We start from the raw sequence: 12,896 nt of genomic DNA, 5'->3' as shown, positions 1-12,896 counted from the left end.
TGTAAGTTGTATGTTTACTGTTTTTGTTACGAACGCGTCGAATACCTGTCGCGCGCATATTGTTGGTAAAAGTAATTTGATATTTTTCAGGATCTCTTCCATGGCGAATAATTTTTTATTCCACACAAATTTCAAAAAATCCTGTCTGATTATCAATTATTTATTTGTTCAAGCGATCTGTCAAAAAAAAAAACAATGGAAGCGGCCAAATTTTTTTTAAGTGCGGTTGACACGCCACGTTCGGAAAGTTTTAAACTATACGTAAGTGTGATTTTACACATGTGTATGTGCGTACTTCTGGAAACAGAAAAGTGACCGCTTTTGGTGAAGTCCATGCATTACAGATTGGTCTCCTTATATCTATTCTCCATGCTTTTGAGTCTCGGAATCGTCTAGTATAATCTAGCAAGGGGTCAATTCTAGATCTAGCGATTTAATCTAGAAATCTTCTAGATTTCCGGCAGGGCATGACAACAGGCCCACAAAACCCTCGTGTGTCTTGACATATTTTTGGCACGCGGGTATGGCTTTAAGGTTATGAACCATTAATAATGTTGTACCTCGAAGAGCACTGTTCACAAGTAAAAGTATTTTAACCGAATATTTCGGGTACATGGAGAGAGGAAAATAACTATGGTCACCGTGACTCCCGGTGCTGATGCTCGTGATAGGAAAAAAGTTCTTTGAAATGTTCCAAAATATGTGGAAGTGATCGAAGTGTGGCCTTCGTGATAGTCGTAACAGTGATTCACGCGCATGGTCGCTGTAAAAAACTCGCATGATCGCCGTGAAGCAGTCCCGTCATCAACGTGAACAAATCACTTTCAAATATTTTGAACCATTTCGAAGAAATTTTTTCCCATCACGCGCATCAGCACCGTAAGTCACGGTGACCACAGCACAACTCGACCTAATTTACGCTAAAAAAGCCATCCAAATTCTACGTAAATTAAAACATACGGTTATTTTGAGGTTATCTATATTACACATTAACTACAGACTGTCATATCCTTTAAATGTCCATTAAATATATAATTAGCCATTTTTGTTAAAATCGAGAAGTATATATTGAATTAATGGATTTGATTGAAAAAAAAATTTATTATAAATTCATACAGTGTTGAAAACAGTGAAAATGAAGTTGTAAAAGTTGAAAAAATGTCTAAAAGGCTAATTAGGGCAAATTCTTTTGGCAGAATGTTGTTTCTATTCAGTTTCAATTTATTTCACTCATGTATACCCTTTCCGGATGTTTACATATTACATTCCCTCACTTAACCAGCGCACAAGCTTAAATACATAAATAATATCTTACTTAATAACGTAATTACTAGGATTAAATACTAAAACATACGGAGTAAACATTTGGAAAAAATATAACAAAATCTCCAGATACATACTATGAGAACTGTCCAGTTCCGTCTTTATGCCACCCAAACGCTCTCTAACGATGGATCTTACAGATTTTCCTAATTATTTTGAGTGAAATCTTGCGCTATGCGCTCAAACTCACGTGCATACCTGCAGAGAGTTAGGTTCAGTTCTCCAGCGAGAGTTTTACAAAGTTTATCTTGGATCTCGATATTACCTTCAGCCAACCAAATTTCTACCTTCCGAATCATACTTTTATCAATTAATTCCCGCGCCTTGCTGCACGTCTATATGTGTAGTATGTCTTCATCTTCTGCACTGCAAAGTCTGCACTTTACTTCCTTAAATCCTTTATTCCCTACCTTTCCTACATAACCACACCTCATTCTAGCTCATTCTTCTTTTTCCTTGTACCCTATTTCTTTATTTGCCCAGTACCTCTCGAGACCTACTTTCTTTTTATATTTTTCGTACCACTTGCAATAAGAAGATTATGCTATCCTTCCCCAATCTTCTTGTACTTCCTGCTCCCATTTCATTCTGCAATCTTTTTTTAAATTCTCCCTTATCATCTCTCGCGACTCTCCCTCACGAATCCAGTTCAAAGTTCCTCCATCTCCTACTTTCCTCACTGACTCTATTAATTTCTCTCCCTATATTAAAGGATTGTTGTTTTATATTCCCCTTATCTCCTCTTGAAAGCAGACTTAAGGTAATCTTTCAGGTCCCATCTCCAGAATTTCTTCCACATATCGGTAAACTCTGTTTCTCGCTTCGATTTCTATGCTATTTCGCCCTGTTTCCATTCTCCAGATTACCCTGGAGTGTTCCCATCTAGATCCATAGCCATTTTAATGAAGTTTCCTTGAGCCCTCTCTATTTCTTCCCATCTTCTACACCCCCAAGCTTCAACCCCGTACAGTCCTCCCGATTTTACTAGCACATCCATTAAGTATAGTTTTCGATTTAGCCCACCTATTCTTGTTCTTTTCATTACTCCCCAAGCAGCTATGGCTGCTTTTTGCATTTTACCTACCATAATTTTAATATCTTCTCTGTGCGATCCACCCGAAGAGACCCAAAAACTCAGATACTTGTATTTATCTACGATCTGTACTTCGTCCCCAAATATTTTCCATTTCTCGGCAACTGCTCTTCTGCCCCCTTTCTTGAATACTATAATTTTCGATTTATTTACATTTATTTCTAATTTATTCCAAGCTACATATCCTTCCAAAGATCGCAGCATATCTTTTAATCCCTCGGGGAAATCTGAAACAATTGCCAGGTCATCAGCGAACTTCAAAGCAAAGATTTTCTTTTTACCGATTGCAGTTCCCCCCTCATTCTTTTGCTCCCAAATTTCATCAATGTCGTCTATGAGAATATTAAATAGACTAGGGCTCAGTGGGCATCCCTGTCTAAATTAGCAAATGTAGTTTTTTAAATAATAAATTCCGATCTACAGTATCAAATGCTTTTTTGAAATCTATAAAAGCCACGTAAAGCTTGCCCTTTCTGTCTTTAGCTTATTGTTAATTAAGTATTTTAACACAAAAATGTGATCCCTCGTTGATCTCTTTTTCCTAAACTCTGCCTGACTCTCTGTGTGTAGCCCTTGCTTTTCCATTCAATTTCTAATTCTTTCTTCCATAATTGATGCTAATATTTTGTACCCCGTATCTAGCAACGAAACCCCGCTATAGTTGTCGGTATCTTCCTCACCCCCTCCCTTAAATATTGGTATTATTCCCGCCTTTTCCCAACCTGGTATCTATTTTCCCGTTACCCACAGCCCATTTGGTATTTGATGCAATTCTTTCGCCCGGACCTCTGGTAATCCTTTCACAAACTCAATTGGGACCCCATCATTACCCTAGTGCTTTCCCAACTTTCATCTTTTTCACACTCTTACCGAATTCCTCAAAGGTTATATCCTTGTTTAGGTCCTCTACTCCCGCTTCTCCACCTTTATCGTCATTCCCATGTATCTCTCCCCCTTGCCCTCCCTTCCCGTCTGAGATGTCCTTATCTGCTCCTAATAATCCTTAAAAATGCCTAATCCATCTTTATTTTTTAACCCTCCCCCCCCCCTTCTTTTTTCCCTTGGTCTAAAATTCCCCACCGCATTCCAAAAACTTGCTATGTCCCGACTCGTTTCTACTTTTCCCCACTTCTCTTCCTTCCTTACCTTCTTTTTTCTTTGCATAGTTTCTTATACTTGCTTTTTCCCCCTTCCATGCCATCTTTTCTTTCTCCCCTTTTTTCAGCAGAAAGCTTCTCAAGCTTGTCCATAATTCTTCCCTTTGTTCCTCACATTCTTTATCGAACCATTCTCCCTTCAATTTATTTGCTTTATTTAAACCTGTACCATTTAGAGTTAAACATACTTTTACTGCTGCTTCCATGTGCAACTCAAAAAGTTTTTCCATCTCTTCTATAAGGTTTGGCTCTCTACTTCTTCTTTCTATACATTACCCATACCCATACCCTACCTTTTTTTTATCTTTAGAAGCTGCTTTAAAATTCCTTATAAAGTTATCGTCTAATTTACTTACAGTATCCCGCGCATTGTTTTCTTCCCACCACGTCTCTTGTATTATTATTAGGTCATAATTGCTCCAAAACTGTTCCGTTGATAACATTTTATAGTCCCCGGCTATATTCCGTGTGACTCATTTAATAGTTTGCCGTTCGCTCGTTCCGAAATCGCATCTGCTCTATCTTTCTTTCTTCTTCACTCCAGATGTATTCCCAGCCTCCAATTCTCCATGTCATGTGGCCTTTCCAGGCTTCCATTCCCAACTTCCATGCCTTTTCCACTTCGTTTTAAATCCAGCTCATGACTTCCTTCTCCCTGTTGGTGAAGTCATGCTCCACTCTGATGCTTGTGTCCCTCCAAGCACTTTTCATTTTAATTAATTCGTTCTTGGATTCCCAGAAATCCAATCTTGCCAACAACCCTCCTCCAATAAATCTCAGTTCTGTAATTCTTATTCTTACTCCTGTCAAATTCCAAATAGTTCTGTGATTTCCCTTTTCAGCCCCTCTCCCCCTGTTGCCCTAAATCCTCTTAATAGTACCCATCTTCTTCTATTTTTCCTTTCTCTGGTTTCTGTCTATAGTTCTCCTATACCCAAACAGCCAGGGTGCTTAAGATACATTTCTCTTTCCTTATTTTCCTGGTTCTTAATCCAATTGTTTTGTTTATATTGGTTTTCATTCTTGTCACTCGTTTTCCTCTCATGCTGATTCCCCACCTGCTGACTGTCCAACTTCCTAAGGAATTCTCTTAAATACCTTTCACCCTTTTCCTCCAACCAAGGAGGAAATCACACTTTATCACACCAAGGTTTGTTTCTGTTAATAATACATGCTCCGGTCTGATTATTTTTACACATACCCAGAGATTTCGCTACGTCAGTTATAGTAAAAATTAGATTGCTATTAAGCGCGCCTACAATACCCTCCACATTCGTAACCTCGTCTCTCTATCTCATGCATTCTTTAAACTCTTCGCTCTTTTTAATATCAAACATTAGACTATTAGTTTTACATATATTGTTGTAAGATTGTATGTACCTGGTGAGGAGGCATGACCTTCAAATCGAGAATTAGAGGTAGGCGATCAGACAAAGTACCTAAAGGTAAAACTTTAAAATCGTTGACAATCAGTAAACTGCCTATTGTCGACCATAACAAATCAATTACACTCCTGCCATGTCCTATGAATGTAAATTGTGCAGAAGATTCAGAAGGGGCTCTACCATTTAATACGAACAACCCATTTATTTCCATAAAATTTAGGAGTTTTTTACCTCTTGAGTTTGACAATAAATTTAGTGACAATCTGTCCCGAAGAAATGTACATTCATGAATAAACATATTTTCGTCCATCTGGTTCAAGAAATAAATTAGATAATTGTAATCACCTTCCACAAAAATGGGGAAATTAGCATAAGACACACTCATTGCTTCCAATGCCTGATAAAATTTCTCCAGGAAAGAATCCACACTGGCAAGTGGGGAAAGATATACTACACACAACACAAACTTCATGCCGTAGCTTTGCACTTTAATGAATATAAATTCATTTTGATAGAGCATTAAATTTGCGAAATACTGCCTTTCATTTAGAGCGATTAGAATACCTCCTTTTGCTCTACCTTTGACTGCGTCCCTTTGTGCCTTGATTTGGAAAAGCTGCATATCTGTTGTTAGAATCAATGAATAAAAGCCTGGATCTTCCACCCGAAGATGTTGCCTAGGTCCTTGAGATTAGAGGCGCCATGTATATCCCAAAAAAATATTTTCGGTCCTTCCTAACTCCCGGCAGTCAAAGTCAAAAACCTTTGACTGATAGCTGGATGTGCAACGCCATATCGTCCTTATAATACCTCTCTTTCTTGCTATTCTTTGCTATCTATCTGGTATCTTGGATCAGTGCTAGGCGACTCCGAAGAAGTAGATACCCTCATGAAATGAAATAGGTTTCCATTAGAGACTTTCTCTTTCGGTGTCACATGTTTTTGCGCTTTTCCTTCAATGCCGATTTAGATGTTAGCGGATTGTCTGCTCTTATTGCCCCTTCTTCGATAGATGAGTCATCTTCCAGCTTACGATTCCCTTTGACTTGAATCAAATAATTCACCTCTTAGGATATCACTTCCTTATTACCCACTAACAGTTTATTTCTTTTGATAGTTACATTAATTCCCGCTTTCCTAAGTTTCTCCGCTGATTCTAGTAATAATTTCCTCTTTTATCCTTCTTGCGTCTTACGATGAAAAGGTGTGTAAACCCCATACCTCACTGATAAAGTGCCCTGTAATTCCATAATAGAAGCGATGGGCCATTGAAGATCAACTATCGACCGTGAAAGATAATTTAGAAAGATTCGTTCACAAGATTTTCATAAAAACTGCTTGTTTCTCTATAAACCGAAGTTCCACTTCCAACTTTGGATAGTTTCGCAATGAAAGTTTAACTTATGATTCCAAATCATGAAATAGATCTTGAGTCATATTTGCAAAAAAGAAATAGGGCAAATACTTTCTAGTCACCCAGTCAACCACCTCCTTGTTAAAAATACCTTGATCGACGGTCTAAAATTCGAAAGAAAGTGTATATAGTAGAAGAATAATAAAAAATTTGAAAAAAGTGCCTTAATCCATTTTTTAAATTTGAACTTTACTGAAAACTAAAAATTCAAAAGAAATAAAATAAATTTAGAAATTTTTTACCAGATCATGTTTGTAATGTAATTTATTTAATTGAATGCTAGGGTTGCAATAAACTCTGCATCAGTGAAACTGTCAGAAGATTAAAAGCAGAATTTATGAGCATAAAAGAGATTGAAGAATTGGCAATTTAAACACCAGTTTGTCAGCAAATTCATGGAAATTTAATTACCTTTTTGATTTTGATAACATGAAAACTTTGGCTAAAGAAAAGAACACTTTTAAAATAAGAATCATTAAATCAATTTATATCTATTAATACATGAAAAACTTAATGAATTTGAAAAACGAAATAATGATTATAAATCAAATTGACCAATTTATTATGAATTCTTCTTTATTCATAATGTGTCCCCTAAGGGTTTACATGGCTTCCATTCCTTACAGCCTTTCCGCTTATATATAAATATATTCTTTTACAATCTTATCCTTTCTATATATACAATTATTTACAACTATTTACATAAAGTCTTATATCTAGTTCCTTATCTCTATTTCCTGTGATAGCGTAATTTAGGACTTATTAGCAAACGAATGAGCGAGCGAACGAAAACGAGAGTGCAAGCGAGATAGAGCATGAGAACGCAAACGCATCTTAGTCTACTTAACTTTTACATTACATTACCTCTTGCCAGCTTCCTTTATCTTCCCTTCCTCTACTACATCTTTCCCATACATGCTACCATGTTTCCTCCTCCCATTCATATATTCTACACTTTCCGTTCTCTTCTTTTTCCCAATACTTTCCCTGTCTTACCTCCTTTCCAAAGCTAAATCTTGCTATTCCGGTCCGACTTTTCTCTCCCCAAACCTCTTCTAAAAACTTTGGCACTCCTTACTTTTTTTTATCATCTTATACCATTTATTTTATTTTGATTCCTCAATCATCCCCCATCTCTCTATTAATTTTCTTTCCCTCTCACTTTTTTCTAACTCTATATTGTATACTCCAGTCCCGTCTTCTATTTCTCTATCATTAGAGAACTCCCTCCTTTCTTCTTCCCATCTTAATTCGATCGCTCTCCCACTCCTCTCTTCTACCTCCATCACACTTTCTCGCTAACTCACCTCCCTTTCTTTCCCTCAGCTTCGTCGCAAATTTACATGCCCTCTTTCCCGCTCTTATACTTAACTTATCCCTTTGCGCTTCTTCTCTCGTCATACAGCCTGGCGTCCTCCAGTCTGCCCCTAGTGTCCACCTTATATACCTTTCTTGTAAACTCTTAATATCTCTGCTCCATAACCTAATACCGGCCATACCATCGTATCAAATAAACACATTCTCCTTCTCCAATTTTGTTTAACCTTATTTTTCCTATTCCCCATATCTGTTTCATTACCCCTGCTGCTTTTTTTTATTCTTTCTCTTCTATGAGGTGTATGATCTCCATTCGTTTGTAAGATATATCCCAAATATTTAAAATCTTTTACTTCTTCTAACTTTATTCCCTTCCATCTCCCTATCCATTCTTTCTTCTTTCCCACTCTTTTTCGCAATTTCATTATCTTTGTATTTTCTACATTTACATTCAGCTTTTTTCCATCTAAGTATTTCTCCAATCTTGTAATTAATCTCGCCATCTCTCCTTCATCTTCTGCCATCAACACTATGTCGTCTGCGTATGCCAGTGTATATATCTTTTGCTTCCGTAGCCTAACTCCTTCCCAACCTTTTCTCCTCATTTTTTCTTCGAAGTCTGAAATTAACAAATTAAATAAAAGTGGTCTCAGAGGACATCCTTGCCTCACACCTCTCACCAAACAGATACTATCTCCTACTTGCTCTCCTGCCTTTACCCTCCTTTTCGTCTCTCTAGAAATTTCCGATACTCTCTTTATTAATCCCTTTCTTATCCCCTTTTTTACCACAACTTTTTCTTTTTCGCCTCTGTCTAATGAGTCAAACGCCGCCTTTAAGTTCACGAACATTGCCATCATTGCCCCTTTTCCCCTTTTAATCCTCTTATTTACTAGATAATTCAGAACATATATGTTGTCCATTGCCCCCATTCATTTTTTAAACCCTTTCTGATTCAGTGACTCGAACGTTTTTTCTTCAACTTTTATCTTCAATCTCTCCGCCAAAACAGATACATATACTTTATACAGTGTCGGCATCATCGTCCCCCCCTATAATCTTTAACCTCCTCTCCTTTGCCTTTCTTTACTATTGGTATAACTACTCCTTCTTTCGACAACTTTGGCCATCACTCACCATCCTTCATTCTTGCTAAAACATTAACTATTTCTTCCCTTGTTATGTCCTCTTTCTCATCTCTTTCTCTACTATCCTTTCCTCCCTTTATAACTTTTCTCTCTACACCTCCTAGCAAATCCAAAAAATATTTCTTCCATTCTACCATTTCAATATCTCGGTTTACTCTTTTTCTTTCTCTATTTACTACTTGTCACACTTCTTCTCCCGTCCTAGCTTTCTCCACCTCTTCCTCAAACCTTGTATTCTCTTCCTCTCTTTTGATACCACAGCTTAGTATACTCTTACTTTTTTTCCAATATTCTTCCCCATTACTTTTTTCTTTTCTCCGCTTCCTTCATTCCTTTCAGGCCTCCTTTTTTCTCTTTACAGTCCTCATCCCACCCACTTCTATTCCTCCCTTTACTAACTTCATTTTGGTTTGTGCATTCTAATCCTCTTTTTATTTTTCCTATCATTTTGTCCATCTCCTCGTCCACATTTCCCTCTCCCATTTTGATATTTCTGTTCTTTTCTCTAAACTGTCCTTTTCCTTCCCTTGATCAATCCCCTTTTCCTACACTTTTTACATTTCCTCCCCTTTTATTCATATTGCTATTGCTTTTTTGTCCCTATAATGTCGCTATTAAGGCAAAGTGACTTGAATCAATATAAACACCTGTCTCTAGTTTCTTAACCTTTTCTCTTGCCTCATCATCCACTATCATATAATCAATTACCGTTCTCCTTTTACCTCCTGAGCATGTATATTCTCCTTTCTCATCTACTTCTATATTTCCGTTTAAGATATACTATCCCAACTCCTCCCAGCTCTTCAACAACTTTTTTCCCTCCACGTTTAGTACCTTGTCTTTGGATTTTCTTCCTCTCGCTTCTCCCCATTCCTTTCCTCCTCTGTCTCCTGTTCTCGCATTGAAATCCCCACCTATTATCATCCTAATCTCTTCTTTATTTTCTTCAATCCTTTCTTTCATCTCCTCTGCTTTCTCCTGCATATCACTGTTCACACAAACCCCCAATACCTTCCACTTCTCTCCTCCCGTCATTACCTCTTCTACTATTAATCTTTCTTTTTGTTCTTTCCTTTCTCTCTTATCTTTCCCCGTTAAACATTCATTCCTTACTACCAACACCATTTCTCTTATTGTTCTGTCTTTTTCATTCTTCCATTTTGCATTTTGCACTTGCCATATGTAATCTCTTGGTAATCTTCCCCTTACTTTTTCCTATCCATTTTCATCTAGCCACGTCTCCATCATTATGACTACATCCCATTGTGTCAAATTTCTCATAAACTCCCTATCTTTTCTCTCCAATCCTGCTATATTCCAGTAACATATTTTCCATTCTTCCCTACTTTCCTTTCTCGTCTTTTTTCCTTCTTACTATTTCTTATTTTCCTCTCTCCCGTTCCTTCCTCTCCTAGTTTCCCTGTACCTTATTTCTTACTATCTGTTCACTTTCTTTATCCCAATCCCACCATACTCCGTCTATCTGTATTCTCCCATACTTAACCCATTTCTTCCTTCCTTTTTTTTTCCTCTTCTGCTATTTTCCTTAACTTACACTGCATCTTCCTTTCTACCCATGTCAAATCATCCTCTATTTTCTCCAAGCTTCCATATAACATCCTCTTCTTTGTCATCACTTTCCTCTTATGTTCCCATTTCTTTAGTCTTACCAGTACCATTCTCTCCCCTATTCGCTATTCTCTTCCTACACTTCTCACTTCCACTCTCGCCTCCACCAAAATTCTGGTTCGAGCTTTCTAGCTTCTTTATCCTACCTTGCATCTCATCTACCGTTTTATTATTATCTTCCTGATTCTCTAGTTTTTGTTCCAAGGACTGCATCCTCTCTTCTAACTTTTCCCTGACCTCGTCTCATTTTTTTTTCTTTCTTAAGTTCAGCCATTTCCCGCCTATTTTTCTTCTTCAATTCCTCTCCCCTTTTCTTCTGATTTTCTTTATAAATCTCCATTACCTCTATCATCACTTCGCGAATTTCCTTTAGTCTTTTCTCTTTCATCTGAACTTTACTTACATCTCTGCTTCCGTCAGCCCCCTTACTATTATCATTCTTCTGTACCCAATTCTGCTTTTCCGGTTGCGATCTAAACATTTTTTAATATTTCACGCTCGCACCGATATCTTCCTTCTCCTCACTGCTTCCCCTCTCCTCTTTCTTCCTTTTGATAAAAGCCTCAATTGATGCTACGCTTTTAGCTCTTAATCTCTCCTTTTCTATAGTTTTTTTATACTTCTCCCTTGCCATCCTTTCTTTGATATCCTCTTTCGGCGTACTGAACACTTCCTGCTCTAAATCTGTTTCTCCCGCGGAGATACTCGCTCCACTAGCCATGAATCCAATTCAAACTCTCTCGCCTTCTATGCTTCCTTGACTTTATCTACCGTCGCGGTCCGATACCTGCCTCGCCTTTTTTTGTCGCTACCCAACCCTGCTACTACCAACCCGATCAAGCCAGTCCTCCCACCCTGTCACAAATCTCCAAACAACCTAACCTCAACTTTCACACAAATCTGCCTCAATCCTCAAAAATCTCTACCTCCTCTTTTCAATCTCACAATCTCTCAATTAATCTCTCACATACACACCCTTCTACACACTTCCACAATCCACTCACCTCAAATTTCACCACAATATCAGAAAACCTCAGCATTAACAATTCCCACTACTTAACACTTTCATGTCGGAAACTGAAGTCTTTTATTATAAATTAACTTCTCATTTTAAGTCTTAATGGTGAATTCAATAATATTTTACTCAGAATTATCAAAAATCGCATAAAATGGACATATTTAGAAGCTTATTGTAAGCCTCGGATATACTTTTGTAACTTGATATTTTGAAGAAACATTTTTGAAACGATTGAGAACAAATTTCTAGAAAAAAAAATGAATAAAATCTTTAATTAACTGAGGATGGCAGCAAAAAAAGTTGACCATCGGTTGGGCCTCTCATTGTGCACCGTATTTGCTGGGCCCCAAAATACGGTCACCGACAATGAGTAGAAAGGCAGAGTAATAATGAACCTGTAGCTGGTGTTAGGACACCTCTATTTTGAATCAGGAAACTTTGAAGCCCCAGAGCAACGGCTAAAAATATTTATTTTTGCAAATGAAAAAACTTGGGTAAATTGATTTGCCTAAGAGAACGATTTGATCAACATGCCCGTTGAAACTTCTTAAATTTAATTTTTTGGGCTACCCTAATGTTTATTCAAATTTTTCCTTGTCATCTCTACAATTATTGCCCTTCATATCAGTTAGACTTATACCGTCTGGCTAAAACATCGCAAAAGTTATAATGTGACATTGTTATTACTTATTGGAGCTTCCACAAAATCTTTGAGGCTTCAATTGAGAAAATTATTTTTATTATTTAAAAAAAAGGAAGCTTTTTTATAAACAATTCAATGTTTCTTGACTGAGGTAGGACAATAAATATTTAATTTTGTAGAACTTGTGTTTTAATATTGACATAAATTATATGACTTGAAAATTCCTTCCTTTTTAATTATAGATTTATTTTTATTAACTCTTGAAAAAGACCCGCAGTGTTGGTGGAAACGTAGAGGATTTATTTTTTGGAAAATAAATATGTTTTTTACATGTTCTTTTTTGCCATTTTTTTTTTGACTCCATGTTGACCGTAAGACCGACCATATCAGTAGCGTAACTAGAGATGTAGCTTATATCAATACATAATAGTATAATAATAATAAATATTATAAATCATAAATTTTAGACCGACGTTATTATTGTTTCATTATTACGTTGAATTCAAGCCAAGACGAAAATTTAGAGAATTTTAATGTTAAAAATCGTTATTGTCATTACTTAAGGAAACTAAGTAATATGAATAGATTATTATTTCCTGCGCAGTATACCAAAGTGTGACAAATTTAGATAGAATTCATTTTTTGAGTTCATGAGGTAAATAATCTCCTTTTTAGCGACACCTCAGAATAAACGAAAAATCTGGAGATTCTGCAGAACATTCCCAATTTTCTTGGCATTTTTTAGATTTTCCTTATGCTTACAATAAAC

The sequence above is a fragment of the Belonocnema kinseyi genome, chromosome 10 (assembly GCF_010883055.1).
Source record: "Belonocnema kinseyi isolate 2016_QV_RU_SX_M_011 chromosome 10, B_treatae_v1, whole genome shotgun sequence".
In the NCBI taxonomy this organism is placed as follows: Eukaryota; Metazoa; Arthropoda; class Insecta; order Hymenoptera; family Cynipidae; genus Belonocnema; species Belonocnema kinseyi.
This window is presented reverse-complemented; position numbering follows the sequence as displayed.